Source organism: Bos javanicus, chromosome 16 (genome assembly GCF_032452875.1).
Source record: "Bos javanicus breed banteng chromosome 16, ARS-OSU_banteng_1.0, whole genome shotgun sequence".
Taxonomy (NCBI): Eukaryota; Metazoa; Chordata; class Mammalia; order Artiodactyla; family Bovidae; genus Bos; species Bos javanicus.
The window spans coordinates 56070027-56091271 of record NC_083883.1 but is presented as its reverse complement, the minus strand read 5'-3'; the positions used below and the strand labels follow the sequence as shown (position 1 = coordinate 56091271).

General features: G+C 38.4%; 1 protein-coding gene across 6 annotated transcripts in view; it reads left to right on the top strand.

The window, feature by feature from the left end:
- The first annotated feature begins 517 nt into the window (after positions 1–517).
- Positions 518–21245, top strand: part of RC3H1 (ring finger and CCCH-type domains 1) — a 75623-nt gene continuing 54895 nt past the window's right edge. For 4 of the 6 annotated variants that reach the window (XM_061381700.1, XM_061381703.1, XM_061381702.1 and 1 more), the window contains exon 1: positions 519–606. The gene's annotated coding sequence lies outside the window, so the exon portion shown is untranslated. Of the gene's footprint in view, positions 607–1037; positions 20125–21245 lie in introns of those variants that run through there. The other 2 variants (XM_061381699.1, XM_061381698.1) reach the window with 2 other exon arrangements.

Here is a 21245-nt window from a genome sequence, read left to right as displayed (position 1 = left end):
GAGGGACGGGTTGAGATAGCCAAGGGACTAGAGGTGAGCGCCGGACCGGTTGGAAATGTCAGAAATTTTCGAATTCACCCTCGCCGTCTGGCCACTTGCCCGCGGGACGCCGAGGCGCTGGGGGACCAGTTCTTCGGCTCAGGGCGTGGGTGCGCGCCGGGTCCAGGCGGGGAGCGACGCCGCCCTCCCTCCACGGCGTTGGTGGCGGGTGACTCAGAGCTTTGCTCCCGCGCCCGCCCCGCCCCCTCCGCATGGCCCGCCCCCGGAAGGAGGAGCCTCGCCCTCGTCTCCGCCCCAGTCTCTGGGGCGGGCCGGAGCCCGAGGAAGAGGAAGGGGACGAGGACAACTAGCGACGGGGCGGAGGAAGAGGAGGAGGAGGAGGAGGAAGAGGAGGCAGACCAACAAGATGGCCCCTGCTGCAGGAGCAGCCTCAGCAGCAGGTGGGGGGCCGGAGGCGGCGCTGGTGGTGGCGGCGGCGGCCGTGGCCCGGCGGCCTGGGACAGAGTCAGAGTCGACGGTGGCAGCGGCGGCAGCGGTGGCTGCCCCGGCGGTGGCGACGGCCGCGGGGACTCGGAGCTGAGAGGAGCTACTGCTCGGACCAGCGCGGTGAGCGAGCGGCAGGCGGCGGCGGCGGCGGCGGCGTGGGGAGCCGGGCGGCCGCGGCCTGGCCTCCGTCGGGAACAATAGGCGGCCGCGGCGGGGCAGGGTCTGTCCTCGGCCGCCCTCGGCTCCTCGGCCGTGGCGTCCGCCCGCCCGGTCTCGGACCTCGCCGGTGGTCCAGGGGCTTGTCAGTGGCCGGCGTCCTTTAGGCCTCAGGCCTCCGCATGCCGCCGGGAGGGCCTGCAGGGGTGGGTAGGCCGTGGGGAGGTACAGACGCCGCCCTGGACGTGGGGAGGGCGAGGGAGGCTTCGGCCATAGGGAGGGGGCCACCAGGCTGCCCAGCCCCTCTGTTAGTCCGAGGACCTCGGCGGGAGCAGAGAGCGCCCAGGGGATGCTTTTTGGACCCTCAGGCTGCGGGAGTGGAGGAGGTGAAGGCGTCTGTAAACAGGCGCCGCCTCTGCCTCCCTGCACCTCAAGGCTGCTCCCTCTCCCCTACCCCTTAAGCGCTCCCTTTCCTTGGCCAAGTGGGTTTTACGAAGTCTGTTTGCCTGGAGCTACTGCAGAGCGAGCCCGGTAGTCTTTTTTTCTTCCCGGCGGCGCTAGGGCGGTTATGTTTGCAGGTGTTTAAAAAAAAAAGTGCACAACAGCAAGAAATCTACCAGGTAAAATGTGATTATCGACAAAGGATGGAGAGAGAGAGAGAGAGCTAAAGACTGTTCCTCTTTAAACATCTCTAGGCATCGGTTCTCTGTAAACATCAATTGTGTTCGCGTCCAGGGTGAGAGTGAAACAAGGGCTCTTTTGGAACGGTAAATAATATAACTCTTGACATCCCAGAATAGTCCCAGAAACTGGAAACAAAGCCGCTTACTGGCAACGCGGAGACAAATTGTAATGTTTGAATAAAACTTTTCTTCAAAGGAACCGTTTTAAATTATTAGTGTGCCTCATAAGAAGCAATATTAACTAGATAAAATAGACCGAATGAAGCATTTCTTCAGGAGACAGAAGAGGTTCATCGCCAGGCTAGAACTTGTCTTTTTTTTTTTTTTTTTAACAATTTTCGAAAAGTAGAAACAACTGTTCTCTGTTGAATGTTTAGGCTTATCAAGACGCATTATAGTTGCCCTGTGTAGTGATTTCTGAAACGTCAACAATTAACTACTAAAAAAAAAACAATTAACTACTATTTCTCCTAAACTTAATTTCTCAAGGAGGAAATTATCCAAGTTATTTCTATTTCAGTTTCTACGGCGGTATGGAGAAATTTACATTAAAAATATTTGAATGCGTCCGAAAGACTGCTTTGCACTATTTAACATTCACTCTCATGGTCCAACTGGTTTGCGTTCTTCACAGAACCTGTGCTGTGCAGAGAATATGCCAGTTAATATCTTTTACACAGTTTTAGGGTGAACTTCTAGTTAGAATTGTCCATGTCTGTTGTAATTTAGAGCATTTTCAGGTTATATGAACTTTAATGAGAGGCACTGGTCCTTGGTTCTTCCACAAAAACTCACGGTAAATAGACTAGCAATTGAATAAACGTGGAGGTTGGACTATTTTATTGTTTAGAATTGAAGTATAATAGATGAATATGAATGACTTTCATTTTATGTCTAGTATAAATAACGTTGCGGATGTTTTGACTTTTTAGGTAGTGGGGAGAGAACAACTTTCACATGGCTCCTGCTGATATGAATTTTCTGGGAATACATTTCAAAAGGGACATTTTTAAAGTGTTCAAAGTTATAATTTAATCAGTCAGTCTTTTTTTTTTTTTTTTTTGCTGAATTGTGTTAGATTGATACAGAGTGCAAGTAATCTCTATATCATGATACTTAAATTTATCTGTGACTGATACTTAAATTTATCTGTGACTCTAAACCTATTAGAACAATTGTAGTAACTTATGATTTTGTAAATTTTAAGTGGTCAGTGTGCTTTGTTGTGAAAACAGATCTTGTGTTAAGGACTAATTTGCCTCATCATCTTCCTGAAAACAAAGATTTTTAAGTGTTGATGGTTTTGTGTTTGAAATTAGATGCTGACCCAACAAGCATTGAGGCTAGGTCCCAATTTCTATTCGATATTGAAAAAGCTCTTGGAGAATTGTGCTTTTGTTTGTGTCAAGCTGTTTTAAGATGTGACCCCTCAATTGTCATGTCCTCAATATTAATGTTTATTCCAATTATGTCAATTCAGATTTTCTCAAGTGATAATTTAAGAATTTCCTCTAAGAAGTTTTGGGACCACAGCTTAAGAATTAGTTTTGTATTTTTGAGGTAATATTAAAAGTTACTATATGTTTAATTCATTTGAAGAAATTTGAAAGGCTTTTTTAAATACATTAAAAATCTAAAATTACAGTTTTTCAAAGCATATTTATAAAATGAATAAAAATATTTGCATTTATTCCTCCTAATTCGTCTGTAGTATTGCTGGTATTCTCATTTTATATAGTAAGAGTCTCAGTCTAAGGAGAAGCTACTATAACTGGCAAAAAGACCACTTAATTAATAGATGAAAAAGCTTACTCAAACCCAAGTCTTGTGACTCAACTTATTAATAGATGTTTTACTACTGCTACTCCTGCCATATGTCCCAAGGTTAAATTTGCATCTCCTTTATGACGAATTTCTTTTTTTTAAACTATGAACTATGTTTTGTAATATTGAGTTTGCCTTTTGTGCTAATATCCTTTCTATTTTCATTATCTGTACCCTGCCAGTATTCACTTACAAGTTTGAGAAAGTATTTACTCATGTAAATTACAGAAAAAACCCTCGATTTTGGTTTTATTACATCTGAATGCCATACATATAGAAACTCATACTGTTTACATAGAACAGATTTGTGGTAATGTTGTAATTGTTTCATGGCTTTAATTTGTTAACTAAATTGTACCTTTGAAATAAATACGAAGATTTTTAAATGATTTTAGTAACTTTCAATGATGTTAAGGTCAGGTCAGCTTACATTTGAAGCTCTTCATTTATAATTTTTTAAAGCCATAGACCATTTAGAATTCTGCAGCATTTTTTATCTCCAGATATTAGAGCTTGAAATGGAGTTTGGTGGGGCCTGATGAGTCTTTTCTTGCATATATCTTGGATGTGGTTGGTATCCAGTAAAGTGAAGAATAAACTGATAAATGATCCTTGTTTGGTGGACACTTCGGAGCAGGATGTTCCTTGGCAGGGTATGCTGACCTGGTTTAGCTTTGGCCCTGTATGTGCTCAGGAGTTCAGGTATTCTTTGGGGTTGGATTCAAGTGGATTTAAATTCTCAGGTTGACCTGCATCAAGACAGTCACATATTTCAAAATCAGCCTGCTATTAGGATCTACTTTAAGATTACCATTTCTTTTGTTTAATCCTAAAGTCTAGACTGTATTTGGACTAGCCTCTGAGGGTATAGCATAATATTAATTTTGTCAACCATTTATATAAAGGAATTTTTCTTACTCCAAAGTTTCTTAATGTTGAGTTTATACATTTTCATGTGTGAAGTGTACTCAATCTGAAGTGATGTTGCGTTACATCCGCAAGACAGTTAGCTTTAGCATATTTATTTATATCCAGTGTTGGTCAGATTTGTGCTTGTTTACTTCTTATATTCTTGTTTACTCTTTATGTAATATTAGACATTTCTCATCAGTTTACAGTATGTCTGATTGAGGTTTGAGAGAAAAATTTTAGTAATTTTGAGTTCACCTTAACATGCCCAGTTGAGCTGACTAAAGTTGTGTTCTGTCCTAGAGGATTAAATATCGCAAGGTTCATTTATATATTTTTTGAGATTATTTACAAAGTATGTCAGCAATATTTCGATGTTTCTCAGGCATTTTAGCACTGATATCAATACACACCTATTACTGTATATATATGGTGATAATTTAGCTTGTAATGCTTTTTTTCTAAATATCTCCAAGATCTAAACAGCATTTGAATGTGGTAACAATGTTTTTGAAGAACTCTAAAATGGTCTATATGTTGTAACATAAATTTTTTTAAATGGAGGTTTAAATCGCATAATATAAAATTAACCATATTTAACAGTTCAGTGCCAATACATTCACAATGTTGTACAACCACCACCTCTGTCTAATTCCAAAACATTTTATCACCCCAAAAGGAAGCTTTTGTACCCATTGAGCAGTTACTCCCCATTCCCCCTCCCCCAGTCCCTGGCAACCCACCATACTACTTTCTGTCTCTGTGAATTTAACATAAAATCACTTTGAGCCAAGATTGAGCACGAGTGCTGTGTATAATTGAAATTGCAAGAAAAGACTTTGTGATATGATTGTTAGGAATCAAAAACCACCTCATTCTTTGTGTTCTTCTCTAAGTACAGTAGGCATGCTGCCAGGGATTCTTTATGGGAGAAAAGTTGGAAGTCACAGCATTTTGACGTTTTTGTTTTGATCACTCCAGAGAAGTTGTACTTAAACTCTCAGATTCATTAGGGTTGTGAGAATTAACTAAATTTTAATGTTCTCTACAATTGTGAGCAATGAATACTTAGTCTGTTGTCTGCAACTTGTTTGCCTTTTGTTTTTTCTTAATATATAAAATAAACTTGGAATATTAATAAACAAGAACTTATTTGAAGTTACAGTAGAAAATGCTGGTTAGATTGAAGGTCTTTTATCTTTATGAGTCTAACTTTATGACTTTTATTCAGCTAACATTTGAGGCTGTTTGGATTTGCTTGTTGACTAAATCTTCAAAACCTTGGTCTTGACTCTATACCTGCTGCTGCTGCTGCTGCTAAGTTGCTTCAGTCGTGTCCGACTCTGTGTGACCCCATAGACGGCAGCCCACTAGGCTCCCCCGTCCCTGGGATTCTCCAGGCAAGAACACTGGAGTGGGGTGCCATTGCCTTCTCCAATGCATGACAGTGAAAAGTGAAAGTGAAGTCACTCAGTCGTGCCCGGCTCTTGGCGACCCCATGGACTGCAGCCTACCAGGCTCCTCCGTCCATGGGATTTTCCAGGCAAGAGTACTGGAGTGGGGTGCCATTGCCTTCTCCGGACTCTATACCTGCTGCTGCTGCTGCTAAGTTGCTTCAGTCATGTCCGACTCTGTGCGACCCCATAGACGGCAGCCCACCAGGCTCCCCTGTCCCTGGGATTCTCCAGGCAAGAACACTGGAGTGGGTTGTCATTTCCTCCTCCAATGCATGAAAGTGAAAAGTCAATGTGAAGTTGCTCAGTCGTGTCCGACTCCTAGCAACCCCATGGACTGCAGCCTATCAGGCTCCTCCGTCCATGGGATTTTCCAGGCAAGAGTACTGGAGTGGGGTGCCATTGCCTTCTCCAACTCTATACCTAATTCCCTCCAAAAGCATGTTAAACAGAAGCAATTGGTTTGTAAATGTTTGTTGGTTGATTGAGGGAGAAAATAAACAGACTTTTTTTTCTTTCTGGAATAAAGTATAATAAAGTTGGACTTCTGTAAATTTAGAATTACTGCTGAATTTAAAGCTTCAATTTTGGGCTTTGAAAATACTCTTTTATTCTTTTCCAAAATTCAAAATTAGGTACTTCCCCTAATAAATTTGAATTTTAATGTTTACGATGAGAAGTGAAATACAGATTTTATATTATCTGTTAAAGATTTATAATACTTTACAGATACAAAAGCTCTAAGCAGGGAAGAAAAATTTAAATTTTGATGCTAATTTCATCTCTTTTAGGGAAAATTTAATTATTAAGTGTTTTAAGAGCAACTTTAAAAGTGATTTAAAAAATTATATAGATATATTTAGAATTCAATGCCGTAAAATTCCTGCTTTCTCTTATTCTCTCTTTTTTTTTTTAATATTTATTTATTTGGCTGCACCTGGTCGAAGTTGCAGGTGTAGGATATGGCTCCCTGACCAGTGATCAAACTTAGGTCCCCTGCCTTGGGAGCATGGAGTCTTAGCCACTGGACCACCAGCAAAGTCCCCTTCTTTTTTTTTTTTTTACTAGTGAATTTTTTCAGGAAAATTTCAACTCTCTTTGTAAATATTTATGTTTACATATACCTCGTTTATGTTGATAACATAATTATTAGAACATTTAATTATTAGAATTATTAGTAACATTTATTAGAAAGCTAGTGTGCTAAATTAATACATTTAATCATAAAAGAACATCTTTAAATGAGGTTATGTTTAGAGATTATGCTTGAAAATATGGTTTAGTGTAAGATTTGTGAATGAAACAGGATCATTATATTCTTAGCTTCATTATAAAACAGTGTATCATCTGGCCAGATCCCAATTTAGAATAAGAAATAGCCAAAAAGCCTTCATTAAATATTAATGAACTAAATCATCTATATGAAGGCAACTGGCTTAGAACCTCTCTTGCACTGTGTGTTATTCTAAGAAGTTTGATATAATTTCACAGCAGATTAAAAATGCAAATTAGGTGTGGGAGTAGAGGCACTCTAGGTAAGATGGACAGCAGGAAGAGTAGTAAGATAAAAAATCACCGTTGTTGTTGTTCAGTCTCTAAATTGTGTCCGACTGTTTGCAATCCCATGGACTACAGCATGCCAGGCTTCCCTGTACTTCACTGTCTCCCGGAGTTTGCTCAAACTCATGTCCATTGCATCAGTGATGCTATCTAACCATCTCATCCTCTGCCACCCTCTTCTTCTTTTGCCTTCAGTCTTTCCCAGCATCAAGGTCTTTTCCAATGAGTCAGCTGTTCCCATTGGAGCTTCAGCATCAGTCCTTCCAATGAATATTCAGGGTTGATTTCCTTTAGGATTGACTGGTTTGATCTCCTGCAGTCCAAAAGACACTCAAGAATCTTCTCCAGCACCCTGATTTGAAGGCATCAGTTCTTAAGCGCTCAAGCTTCTTGATGGTCCAACTCTCACATCCATACATGGCTACTGGAAGAACCATAGCTTTGATTGTATGGACCTTTATCAGCAAAGTGATGTCTTTGCGTTTTAGTATGCTGTCTAGGTTGGTCATAACTTTCCTTCTAAGGAGCAAACGTCTCTTAATTTCATGGCTGCAGTCACCATCTGCAGTAATTTTGGAGCCCACTGTTTCCACTTGTCCCCCTTCTATTTGACATGAAGTGATGGGACTTTGTGCCATGATCTTTTTTTTTTTTAATGTTGAGTTTTAAGCCAGCTTTTTCACTCTCCTTTTTCACCCTCATCAAGAGGCTCTTTAGTTCCTCTTCACTTTGCCGTTAGACTGGTATCATCTGCATATTTGTTGATATTTTCCCAGCAGTATTGATTCCAGCTTGTATTTATCCAGTCCTACATTATCACATTAGCTTGGGACAATGAAATACAAAGACACTTTAGACTTCTGAGTATATCATTAATTAATTAATTAATTATTGTATTTTGCAGTATAACCTGTTGTTCTTCATGGTAGATTCATTTTGGGAACATTCCCTTATGTGTGTGATTTGGGAATCATAAAACTATATACAGAGTATATTAAAACATAGACTTTGGAGTCAGATGTATCTTAGTTCCCATCTTTTATCATATAACTGTATAATTTTTTGTCTCTAAAAACAGAAATGGTAATATCTTAAAGGATTGTTTCGAAATTTAAGTGAGTTAACTTATATCTTTAGTATAGTATGCATTCAATAAATTTTACTTTCTTAAATTTTAATAAAAATCACTTTAGAAAGATATTCATCTAGAATATTTGAACATTTTCTGCTGTCAAATGTTAGTATTCAACATAAAAATAAACCTTGTGTACTGGTGGAGTTGGTGGTAAAGAATGAAATACCATTCTCATTCTCTTCCCACATCAGTCTTTCATTAATATGAACCTGTGCTGTTACCAGGCACTAGCTACATGTGATTATTTAGATTTTCTTATAGAGCAGTTTTAGGTTTATAGAAAAACTGCACTGTAAGTAATGTTTCCATGTATGCCTTTCCCCACAGTTACTTCTGTTAACATCTTACATTAGTTTGGTTCATTTGTTATAATTGATAAACCAGTATTGACAAATTATTAACTAAAGTCCATAGTTTACTTTACAGTTCATGATTTGTATTGTATGGTTCTACGGGTGAGATTGTCTTTCACTTAGCAACGTACATTTAAGATTCTTCCCTGTCTCGCCATGACTTTATAGCTCATTTCTTTTTATTGCTAAATAATGCTCTGTTGTATGGATAAATTTAAATTTTAATTAATTAAAATCAGAATTTAAAATTTAGTTCCTCAGTTGCACCAGCCACATTTCAAGGGTTCAGTAGCCACATGTGGCTCAGTTCAATTCAGTTGCTCAGTCGTGTCTGACTCTCTGCGACCCCATGGACTGCAGTATGCCAGGCTTCCTTGTCCATCACTACATGTAGCTACATGTGGCTAGTGGCTACTATATTGGAAAATGCAGATATAGCACATTTCCATCATCTCAAGAAGTTCTATTGAAGAACGCTGATACCAGTCAAAATCTGATTCTCCATTTACATTCACTCTCACAGAGAATTTACCTACAGAGCCTCAATTTGTCATTAAGCCTACATTTTCAGTGCTTTGGCTTATGCTGCCAGCAGTCCTAAACTTAACATAATTTAAAATTCTTTACTCCCCCAAAGAATCAGCCTTTCCAGATGCTGTCCATTATAATGTGGTTTCCTATCAGGGCATCATCTTTTACTCCACTCTTCTTGTCCCTAAAATCTAGAGTCATCTTTTTCTTCGTTTTTTCTCTACACCTTTTGAATTCTTATCAAAGGTAAACATGTCTCAGAGCTAATAACTGGCAGAAATTAGATCAGAATCTAGAACTCCTTTTTCTAGTTCTCTCTGGGGATTTCCACTAGTTGGGGTTGCTTTTACAGTAATTTTAAAGTTGCAGTTACATTTGAAGAGTTTATTGGGGACTGTGATTTATATCAAAACTGTAGAGGTTATAGCTATAGATTTAATAAATAATGATGTACTAATTCTTTAAAAAATGAGAACTTGAAAATGAAATTTATTTCACTGATTCTTCTCTATAATTCAGTTATGATGGAAAAACTTTTTTGCTCTGTGTATGACCCACTTTGTCTAATAAAAATTAATTTCCTGTACTAATATGAATATTAGCTGGTAAGAGTGAATAGAATTTTAACTGAACATTGTTGCCATCCAAAATTCTCTGTTGGCCCCTGGTGTAGTTTATATTCTATTCAAATACTTTGTAACATCCAATTTGGTTACCACATAAACCTGTATCTTCTTAAACATTCTTCAGATTATCATGTTCAAGTTTCCAGAGCTTGAAAAATGGAGAGCCTTGTGTCAGTCTCTTTTGCTTTTCTTTTGGGGTAAGCTGTACCTCTGCTTTTGCTGAAAATAGCCATACTGTGTATGGTCTTGATTTGACCTTCACTGTACACTGGTTTAGTTCAGTTCAGTTCAGTCGCTCAGTCGTGTCCAACTCTTTGTGACCCCATGAATCGCAGCATACCAGGCCTCCCTGTCTATCACTGAATTGCAGCACTCCAGGCCTCCCTGTCCATCACCAACTCCTGGAGTTCACTCAGACTCACGTCCATCGAGTCAGTGATGCCATCCAGCCATCTCATCCCGCTGTCGTCCCCTTCTCCTCCTGTCCCCAATCCCTCCCAGCATCAGGATCTTTTCCAGTGAGTCAACTCTTCGCATGAGGTGGCCAAAGTATTGGAGTTTCAGCTTTAGCATCAGTCCTTCCAAAGAATACCCAGGACTGATCTCCTTTAGAATAGACTGGTTGGATCTCCTTGCAGTCCAAAGGACTCTCAAGTCTTCTCCAACACCACAGTTCAAAAGCATCAATTCTTTGGCGCTCAGCTTTCTTCACAGTCCAACTCTCACATCCATACATGACCACTGGAAAAACCATAGCCTTGACTAGACGGACCTTTGTTGGCAAAGTAATGTCTCTGCTTTTGAATATGTTATCTAGGTTGGTCATAACTTTCCTTCTAAGGAGCAAGTGTCTTTTAATTTCATGGCTGCAATTACCATCTGCAGTGATTTTGGAGCCCAAAAAAATAGTCTGACACTGTTTCCACTGTTTCCCCATCTATTTACCATGAAGTGATGGGACCAGATGCCATGATCTTAGTTTTCTGAATGTTGAGCTTCAAGACAACTTTTTCACTCTCCTCTTTCACTTTCATCAAGAGGCTTTTTAGTTCTTCACTTTCTACCATAGGGTGGTGTCATCTCCATATCTGAGGTTATTGATAGTTATGCTTGCTCAAAAGTTCATTTTTGTGAAGACATTCTGTTAAAAGAGTAGTAGTCTTGCATGTTTAAGTACTGTATTAAAAAAAAAGCCTGAATTTTAACCTTCATTTTGAAATGCTTTCCCTGTAATTACTGCTCTTAAAACCCATGTTTTATATGTCAGTTTTTACATTAATTACTGTTTTGATTAAAACTGTCACTCTTTGCTTGAATCTAGCCTCTCTTTAAATTTATTAAAAACTTTTAAAAAATGTAAGGCTCTTCATACATTTAGAAAAGTTGAGTTATGAGTTACCTGAGTCAAGTTTTTTGAAAATGTCATTTTATTATGTTAGTCTGCAGTTGATAAAATCTACTCATAAGGTCACAAAAGTTCCTTTCAATTTATTCTCTTTCTCCTGCTTTAAAAAGGAGAGGAGGAGGGAGAGAGGGTTTTTTGAATAAGAAAATCCTTAGGATAGAAAATGTAATATTTAAATCTCTTTAAAAGCATTTAAGAGTAGCTTAGAACAGATAATCTCTTGAAAACACCTTTAAATATTGAAGCTGTAGCACTTATTCCCCTAATGATTGACATGCATTATTAGTTAATTCACCGTATTCAGAGTATTAAAACTTTACTCATCTTCACAGCTGTATAATGACAAAATGATAAGTGGCAAAGGAGAAGGAAGATTTCAAATTCAGTTATTAACTTTTTAAAATATTCTTTTTAGCTTTAAAAAGACTTTGTTTGTTTTTAGAGCAGTTTTAGGTTCACAGTAAAATTGAGAAGGTACCAAGTTTTCCCCAACCCATGCATAGCCACCCTTATTATCAACATTCACCACCAGAGTGGTACATTGATTATAATTGATAAACTTAAAATTGATGTTTAAATCTATAGTTTATATTAGGGTTAGGGTTCACTCTTGGTGTTGTACATTCTATGGATTTGTACAATATGCATTCTTCTTTCATTTAGTAATATGCATTCAAGTTTCTTCCATGTCTCTTCATGGCTTGGTAGTTCATTTATTTTTTTTTTAGAACTGAATAATATTCCATTGTCTGATTGTACCACAGTTATTTATCCATTCACTGGTGGACGTCTTGGTTGATTGCTTCCAAGTTTTGCAATTATGAATAAAGCTGCTGTAAATACCCACATGCAGATTTTAGTGTGGATACAAATTTTCAGCTCCTTTGGGTAAATATCAAGGAGAGTCATGCTGGATTGTATGGTAAGAATATGTTTAGTTTTGTAAGAAACTGCCAAATTGTCTTCCAAGTTAACTGGCCTATTTTGCCTTCCTATCCACAATGAATTAGAGTTCCTGTTGGCCCCGCATCTTTGTCAACATTTGATATTGTCTGTGTTCCAGATTTTGGCCATTCTAATAGTGTGTAGTGATGTTTTATTGTTTTAATTTGCATTCCCTGATAACATATGATGTGAAGTATCTTTTCATATGTTCCTGTGGAATCTAATATTGTGTAGCTGGAGTCACACAATATATAGTCTTTCCAGATTAGCTTCTTTATCCTTAACTTTTTAATCTGTTACTTCAGTTTTAGCTTTGCCTCATTTATAGATATTTTTAAGAATGTGGTTAATTTTGGAGGTATACTTTCTTCTAAATATTAAGTACCAGAATTATAAAAATAGAACCAATGTGATATATTCTGCACTCTTACCTTTCATGTGACTTGTCCAGCACTATCTTTAGAAATGTGAAACATGCCACAATCAGGTAGTGATATTTTTCAATCATTTAAAAATTATTGAGCAGATATGTGCCATGGAGCAGCTTCCCCAGTGGCTCAGTGGTAAAGAATCTGCCTGTCATTCAGAAGACATGGAGATGTGGGTTTAATCCCTGGGTTGGGAAGATCCCCTGGTGGAGGAAATGGCAACCCATTCCAGTATTCTTGCTTGGAAAATTCCATGGACAGAGAAATCTGGTGGCCTACAGTTCATGGGGTCACAAAGAGACACAGCTGAACAACTAAACAATAATGAAATGGCATACTGCAGTATACAACAGTATGGATTTTCTCTTATAGATAAAGTTTAGAATGTATTGGAGCCATCAGAGGGGCAACCTAATATATACTGGGCTTTAAAGAGATTTCTGGAGTTTCCTGAATTGAATGAGACTTAAAGGGTGAATAGGGGTTTAACATCCCTAACTTATTTGAGCCAGACAAGACCTAGAGTGAAAAAGCGTATGTTGTGTGTGGGGAAATCTTCGTACTTTCGTTGCTAAAATATAAAACCTGAGGCAGATGGTGATGAAAAATAAAGCTAGAGAGGTAGGTAGGGGCCACAACCCAGGGATCTTGTATGACGTGTTCAAGCAGTTGGGATCAATTCTGCTAAGGCACCATCAAAGAGTTGTGTTTTTTTTTGTTTTTGTTTTATGTTTGAGGTACAAAACACACCCACTAAAGGGCAAAAATCATAGGTGTACATCTTGATGACTTTTTATGTATGTACACTTGTGTAACCACCATCCAGATCAAGATACTCAGTGTTTCTGGCACCTAAGAATTCTTTCTACTCTTTCTCCTCCCCAGTGTTTCCCAACTTTCCCAAGAGTAAATTCTCACTTCTAGCACCATAGTCTGTTTTTCTTCTAAATCGTACATCATGTATTCTTTTTGCTCCTTCTATAAACTGAATCCTGCAGAAGGTGCTATTTTGTATCTGGCTTTGTTGATTGTAGTATTCTGAAATTTGGCCATGTTATATTTAACAGTAGATCAGTTGTTCTATTTTTATTTTTGCTGTATAGTATTCCATTGTATGAAATTGTCACAGTTTATCCACTCTACTGTTTATGAACATTTGGATTGTTTACAGTCTGTTTTTGGCATTTTATGAGTAAAGCTGTTATGAACATTATTGCATACGTTTTTTGGTAACCATATGTAGTCATTCCTCTGGCAGTGAAATTTGGGAGTCCTTAGTCGGCTTTTGTTTAATCTAAGAGGCTACTGCCAGTTTTCCAAATGTACCAGTTCACACTGCTAGCAGCATTGTATGAGAATTTTGCATGCTCATATAGCCTTTAATATGTGGTATTGTCAGTTAGTTTTTTTTTTTTTTAGCCATTCTGCTAGGTATAGTTTCTCATTGCCATTTTACTTTAAACTCCCCTTGTGATGATTCTTAGAAGTATCTGATACACTTATTGGCCATTTTGATATCCTCTTGTGAAAGAGGATCTTTCAAGTTATTGTCCTTTTTTATTGCTTTTGTTTTTGGTCATAGAAGAAAACCATAAGTGAATGACCAGCTGCTGTGAGGAGGGTGAAGGAAGACAAAGCTGCACACAGATCACTTAGAAGGTCACTGTGTGATCCAGGTGAGAGAGACTATATATATCCTGTATGAGAGCAGGGACTTTGTTTCACTAGGAACTACATCTTCAGATCCTAAGACAGTGTGTGGCACTTGGTCAGTGCTCAGTAAGTAATTTTTGAATGAATGAATGAATACAGCCTTCAATCATAGAAAGAGAGATAGAAAGGAAGATACAGATGTAAGAAATGATATAAAATTTTTAATGAAGGTAGAAGAGGGTGGAATCTAGGATGCTTACCAGATTACTAGGTTGTGTACATTGAGTGTCACGTTGTGTAGTGAGGTAACTAAAGAAACAAAGGCTACAGAAGGCATTACCAGTTTAAAAAAATAGAGACAAGTTAATTACCATGTGACCTTGTGCTTATTACCTAACATTTGTGCTGAGTTTCTTCAACTGTAATATTAAGATATAATGATATCTGATATCTAATAGGATCATCGTGAGGACTAGGTGAGATAATGCATGTAAAATTTAGAATAGTGCCTGGCACATAAAATATACTCAAAAACGATGAGAGAGAGAAACAAACAAAAATCTCTGTCTTCATGGAACTTAAATTTTACTAGTGGCAGTTCCACACTGTAGCAAAATAAGAGAAACAGCATATTGAATGGTGAGAAGTATTTTGGAGAAAAATTAATCAGGAATGAGATGGGAAGCACAGATTGTGGTGGTAGTATGATTAGGGTTGAGGGGTCCATTTTAAATAAGGTAATCAACTGAGGCCCTCCCTCAGGGAATTCACATAATAATATGTGTAGGGAAATAGGGAGAAAGTTCAGGATTGGGAGAGGGACAAATTGTTCGTGATTTAAGATTAGAAAAGTGAAAGTTAAGTCGCTCAGTCCTGCCCGACTCTTAGCAATCCCATGCACTGCAGCCTACCAGGCTCCTCCGTCCATGGGATTTTCCAGGCAAGAGTACTGGAGTGGGTTGCCATTGCCTTCTCCAAGATAAGAAAGGAGGCCCCCTATTTTATGAAAGAATAGCGTGTAAAATTAGATTTGTTTGTTGTATAACCCATGGCGGTTTGGCGTATCCCATCCTTTTGTCCTCTGTTGCCTGTTGCACACACTACACAGACCTAAGCACGTATTTATTCCCTCAGAGATCATTGTTACCTATTTTGGAGGAAATGTTTTGTGTTTAATTCTGGTACAGTAATAACAAATCAGTAGGTTCTCTAACAGTAGCTGCTGCTGCTGCTAAGTCACTTCAGTCGTGTCGGACTCTGTGCGACCCCATAGACGGCGGCCCACCAGGCTCCCCAGTCCCTGGGATTCTCCAGGTGAGAACACTAGAGTGGGTTGCCAATTCCTTCTCCAATGCATGAAAGTGAAAAGTGAAAGTGACATCACTCAGTCGTGTCCAACTCTTAGCGACCCCATGGACTGCAGCCCACCAGGCTCCTCCATCCACAGGATTTTCCAGGCAAGAGTACTGGAGTGGGGTGCCATTGCCTTCTCTGAGCTACTACTTGGGAACAGCAAAATATCTTTTTACAATTTATATGGCTTTTTCAAACCACTTGATATATGTAAATAAGATACATTGTAGCTGTAGGCTTCTGGGTTTGGACTCCATGTAGCAATTGGTTCATTCTTTTAAACTCTTCAAAATAGAAGTTTACCTGAGATTAACAGTCTAGAAATAGTTCTAAAGTGGAAAATGAATCTATACTTTTTTTTTTAAGCATTCTTTTTCAAGTATGTGCAGTTGAATATCCTTGTGACTTTGTGTTCTGGAAATAGTTTGAATTCTTTTAGGCATATTTCACTAAAATAAACAGTGATAAAAATGTCCTTAGGCCTTGGCCAGTAGATTATGGGGACATTTTAATAGTACGAATGTTATTGTTATTTTGCTATTATTAAATAGGTTATATCTTTAACACAAAGATTCCCTAGGTCAGAGTGTGCACTAAGTATCACCCACCCATTGCAAAAGAAGCACATTGCCTTTGAAGCTTACCTATTCTGAATACATGTGCCTGTTTTTTCTTTGCTGCCCAGTTCTAGACTCAGTCAGAGCCCTGTGGTAGCTACGAAGTTCCACAAGGAAGTCTAGGACACAAGCTCCCTCAGGAAGAAAAAGGTAGAAACAAGTAAAAGTAAAGGCCTAGGGCTGTGATTCATGGGGCCGCAAAGAGTTGGACACGACTGAGCGACTGAACTGGACTGAGGGCTATTAGTGTAACACATGTGTTGCTTTGTTTTCTTGAGTAAAGAGGGAATTCTTTGTTCTCCAGTTTTGTTGTTTGATACCTGGTGTTTTCCTTCTAGTTCAGCACTAGAAATTTGCTTCATTCAAAATCAAATATCATCAGTACTCCAAAAATGAGTTCATGAAGGTTTGCTTTCTAATTGTAGTTTAACTGGAATGTTTTGTAACAGTTTAGTAATGTAAGTGTAGGAAAAACAACCTTAACAAATATGTTGAATGAAAGAAGCCAAAATAGAAAACACATGCTGATGACTTCATTACATTGAATTTTAAAATAGTTAAAATTAATCTACAATATTAGAAGTTAGGATAGCTGTGGGCTCTGACAAGAATAAAGAGATAATGATTGAGAAGTATAGTGAGGGGCTTTCTGGGAAGGACGGGGTATACAGGTATGCTTACTTTGATAATTCATTGAGCTGAACACTCTGTATACCTTTTATGTATGTATGTTATATTTCAATATATTAAGTATCTTAAAATATTTATAAAATTAAAATTCACTTTGTGTTTTAGTCCCCTGATTATTTTTCAGTGAAATATTCTAATAAAATATGCTTTGTGGTTCTCTTCCAAAGAAATAATAGAAGTTGCTGTAACCTGATCAGAAGGTTGTTGGAGGATTAAATGAGATGGTTTGTAAGTGCTTAGCACCCAGATCCCACCCCCGCCACACACAGTTTTGGGATATGGGATAGAGGGGGAAAAGATTCAGGGAGTACGTAAAGGTAAGTTAGAGGTGGGTGAAAGCAAGTATAGCCTGTTGAAGATGACTAAGGTGATGCTGGTAAGGAAGTTTAGGCCTTTAGATTGTACCAGTGAAGACTAATAACAGCTAACTTGGGAGTATTTGAATCACTTTCAATAAGTTAATAATGCTGCTCTGGCACATTAACATGGAGGACTGTTACATAAATGACAGTTTCAGTGTATTAGGTTGGAATAGAACACAAAGATTCAGATAGATTTAAGCCTGCTGCTGCTGCTAAGTTGCTTCAGTCGTGTCCGTCTATATGCGACCCCATAGACAGCAGCCCACGAGGCTCCCCCGTCCCTGGGATTCTCCAGGCAAGAACACTGGAGTGGGTTGGCATTTCTTTCTCCAATTCATGAAAGTGAAAAGTGAAAGTGAAGACACTCAGTTGTATCCGACTCTTAGCGACCCCATGGACCACAGCCTACCAGGCTCCTCTGTCCATGGGATATCCCAGGCAAGTGGGTTGCCATTGCCTTCTCCAAATTAAGCCTAAGTAGTACATATTGTTAAGTCTAAGGATTTGTTGTTCATGCTGTGCTTTGAAAATATCACCATTTTGGTACACTTGAGTGCTCTTCTCAGTTACTGATAATTTATGCTGCAAGAATAAGAAGCTAAGTTTAGGCATGTGGTGTTTGTGAAGGTACTTAAATATATTGGTAATTTTTAGGCCTTATAAAAAGAAGAGATTCACTTTATTAAAAGTTTATAATTCAGTTGAGGGAACCTTTTAGATTCTACTATGAATATTCAGTATTATTCTTTTCTCAAAAGGCTTTAGTGAAATTTATAAATGTAAAATTGTGTCTTGACTATATAAACAATCAGATAATCTATTGCTGAGTAACAAACCACTCCAAAATTTAGAGTGGCTTAAAACAGCAACTGTTTGCTTATAATTGAGTTAGTGCTTGGAACTAGGTTAGCTGCAGGTGGTTCTGCTGCTGGTCTCAGAGGTTAGTCATCTGGCAGCTAAAACTGGGGCTGATTGTTCTAGGGGTCTGAGCTGGGACAATTTTTCTCTGTTCTGTTGGTCTCATCTCAGGTCTAGCTCAGGTGCCCTTCACATAGTGGCACCATGTTCCAAGAGAGTAAGAGTGGAAAGTTGCAAGGTTTCTTGAGGCTTTTATGTTCTGTCTGGAGCTCTACAAACATCACTAATGCTATATTCAACTACAGTTTTCAAAGTAAGCCAAGGTCACCCAGATTCAAAGTGGAGGAAAAGATTCTCTTTCTTGATAGAAAGAATAGCAAAGTCAAATTACAAAGGGGTGTAGCTAAAGGGATGGGAGGAACTGTGGCCATCTTTGCAGACTGTCACAGGAAATGATTCAAAAACCTAAGGGAAAACTTTTTTCAGAGTAAAGTTAGATAAACTAGGTTGGAATCTCAACCCTTGGTGGCTGTGAGATCTTAAGAACATTGCTTAACTTTTCTGAGCCCTGATTTTCTCAAAGTTGTAATAATATTTTGCAAGGTTATTATGAGGATTAAAAAATAAAGCACTCTAAGTTTTTAGAATATTTTGACCCATCCATACATTCTATTATTATTTTAGAACTTGTCATTCCTTTAAATTTCCATTTGCTTATGTTGTTGTTCAGTTGCTAAATCATGTCCAACTCTTTGCAGCCCCATGGACTGCAGCATTCCAGATTTCCCTATCCTTCACTATCTCCTGGAGTTTGCTCTAATTCATGTCCATTGAGTCGGTGATGCTATCTTATCCTCTGCCGCCCTCTTCTTTTGCCTCCAGTCTGTCCAAGCATCAGGGTCTTTACCAGTGAATAGGCTCACATGGCCAAAGTATTGGAGCATCAGCTTCAGCATCAGTCTTTCCAATGAATATTCAAGGTTGATTTCCTTTAGGATTGACTGGTTTGATCTCCAGTCTGTGGGACTCTTAAGAGTCCAGCACTGTAGTTCAAAAGCATCACTTCTTCGGCTGTCAGTCTTCTTTAGGGTCCAACTCTCACATCTATCTGTACATGACTACTGGAAAAGCTGTAGCTTTGACTTTATAGATCTTGTCAGCAAAGAGATGTCTTTTCTTTTTAGTACGCTATCTGGGTTGTCATATTGCTCACTTATTACTTGAACCTGTGATAATCTCCTTCAAAGATAGGAATGCCAGCATAATTTGCTACTAATAAGTGGTATCCCAGAGGCCCTCTGAAAGATACAGTTGAGAATTGTTTCCTCTATTATTTGCTAGCTTTGATGTTAAGACTTGATTGCTTATAAGTTATCTGCTTAAAATAATCAAACAAAACCCTAGATTTTATATTTGGGTACATCAGCCTTGAAGTATCTCTCTACCTCCCTCTTCCAAGTTGAAATATGTATATTCATTGTAAAAAGGAACTGTCAAGATTTTTTTTAAATTGCATTTACACCTCATTAACTAATATTAAACTGTGATATTAGAATACTTGGGTTTTTAAGTTTTTAATGTCTTTTGTTTATAAGTTTCTCTTTTGTAGTATTTAGGGAAGAAATCATCTAAAATTGGCATTACTTAACAATATTAAATTCAGAACTTATATTTTGGCCACAGAGAATTTGTCATTGTGTTGCTGGTGTTAGATATCTTTTTTTCCCCAATGTCTTAAGGTGGGAAAGTAAGATTATTGATTTGAGACTTTCTTCTTTTTAATATGGACACTTAAGGCTATTAAAATCCATCTAAGCCTTACTTTAAATGCATCCCATGAATTTTGGTATGGTGTATCTTCATTTTCATTCATTTCAAAATATTTTCTAATTTCCCTTTTGATTTCTTCTTTGACTTAGGTTATTTAGCAGTATTGGAGAAGGCAGTGGCACCCCACTCCAGTACTCTTGCCTGGAAAATCCATGGACGGAGGAGCCTGGTAGGCTGCAGTCCATGGGATTGCTAAGAATTGGACACGACTGAGCGACTTCACTTTCACTTTTTCCTTTCATGCATTGGAGAAGGAAATGGCAACAGTATGTTGTTTAACTTCCCTATATTTGTGAGTTTAAGGGTTTTTTTGTTGGTAATTTCATTCCATTGTATTCAGAGACTACAGTGTTTATGATTTCAATCCTTTTAAGCTTACTCAGACTTGTCTTATCATCTAGCATATATGGTCTATCTTGGAGAATGTTTCATAAGCATAAGCACTTAAAGAGTTCTGTTGTGTTGAACATTCTATGGATGTCTTAAGTCTAGTTGATTTATAGTGTTATTCAAGTCTTATCTATCCTTGTTTATCTGTATGTGATACTTTGGATAGTAAAGCCCTAGGTTTCTTCTCTAGCAGCTTTCTATTAATTCAGTTGACTTTCTGTTGGTGAAAGCATAAATATTCCAGCTTGATATGTTTGCTATTGTATATTAGCTGGCTTCTTCTGTATTAAAACCATAGGGAAGATATCAAGAAAGGGGACGGGGGGAAGCCCAAGACATTCTCTGATTTTAAAGAACCTGCTCTGTTGAGGATACTTTTAACATGGACTTAAGAAATTGTCACAGCAATCCCAGTTAGAGATGTTGGCAGCCTAAAGTAAGGATTTAAAAATGGATGGAAAGGTTTCAAAAAACACTGAGGAAATAAAATGAATGGGACATAATGATTGTTAGTTGAGGGGAGAGCAGGTTTGAGGAAAACTGAATAGTGAAGGATGATTACTCATGCTTCTCTCAATAGGTAAGTCACTTCATCATTAACATACGGAACAAAAGGTTTGGTATGGTTGAGATAGTTTGAGACCCCAGTTGGACATGAATGACTAGTAGTCAACTGGTTATATGATGCTGGCACTCAGAAGAGTGGCTTGAAATTTTGGAAGTCATAAGCATCCAGTTGGTAGTCAAAAGCTGAAAGTAGATGAAATCACTCAGGGAAATTTTGTAGAGAGGAGAATTGAGGAAGGAATTCTGAAGAACTGCATTTATGGGTGGAGGGCAAGGATGGGCAGAGAAGGAGAAGCCCTCAAAAGGGACATGTAAGGAGTAGCCTGCTAATTAGTGGAATACCTGGAAAGTATGCCATTATAGAAGCCCAGAAGGGCAGCATTTGCAGGAGAAACTGGTTAACATTACTAAACACATAGAAAGAAGATAA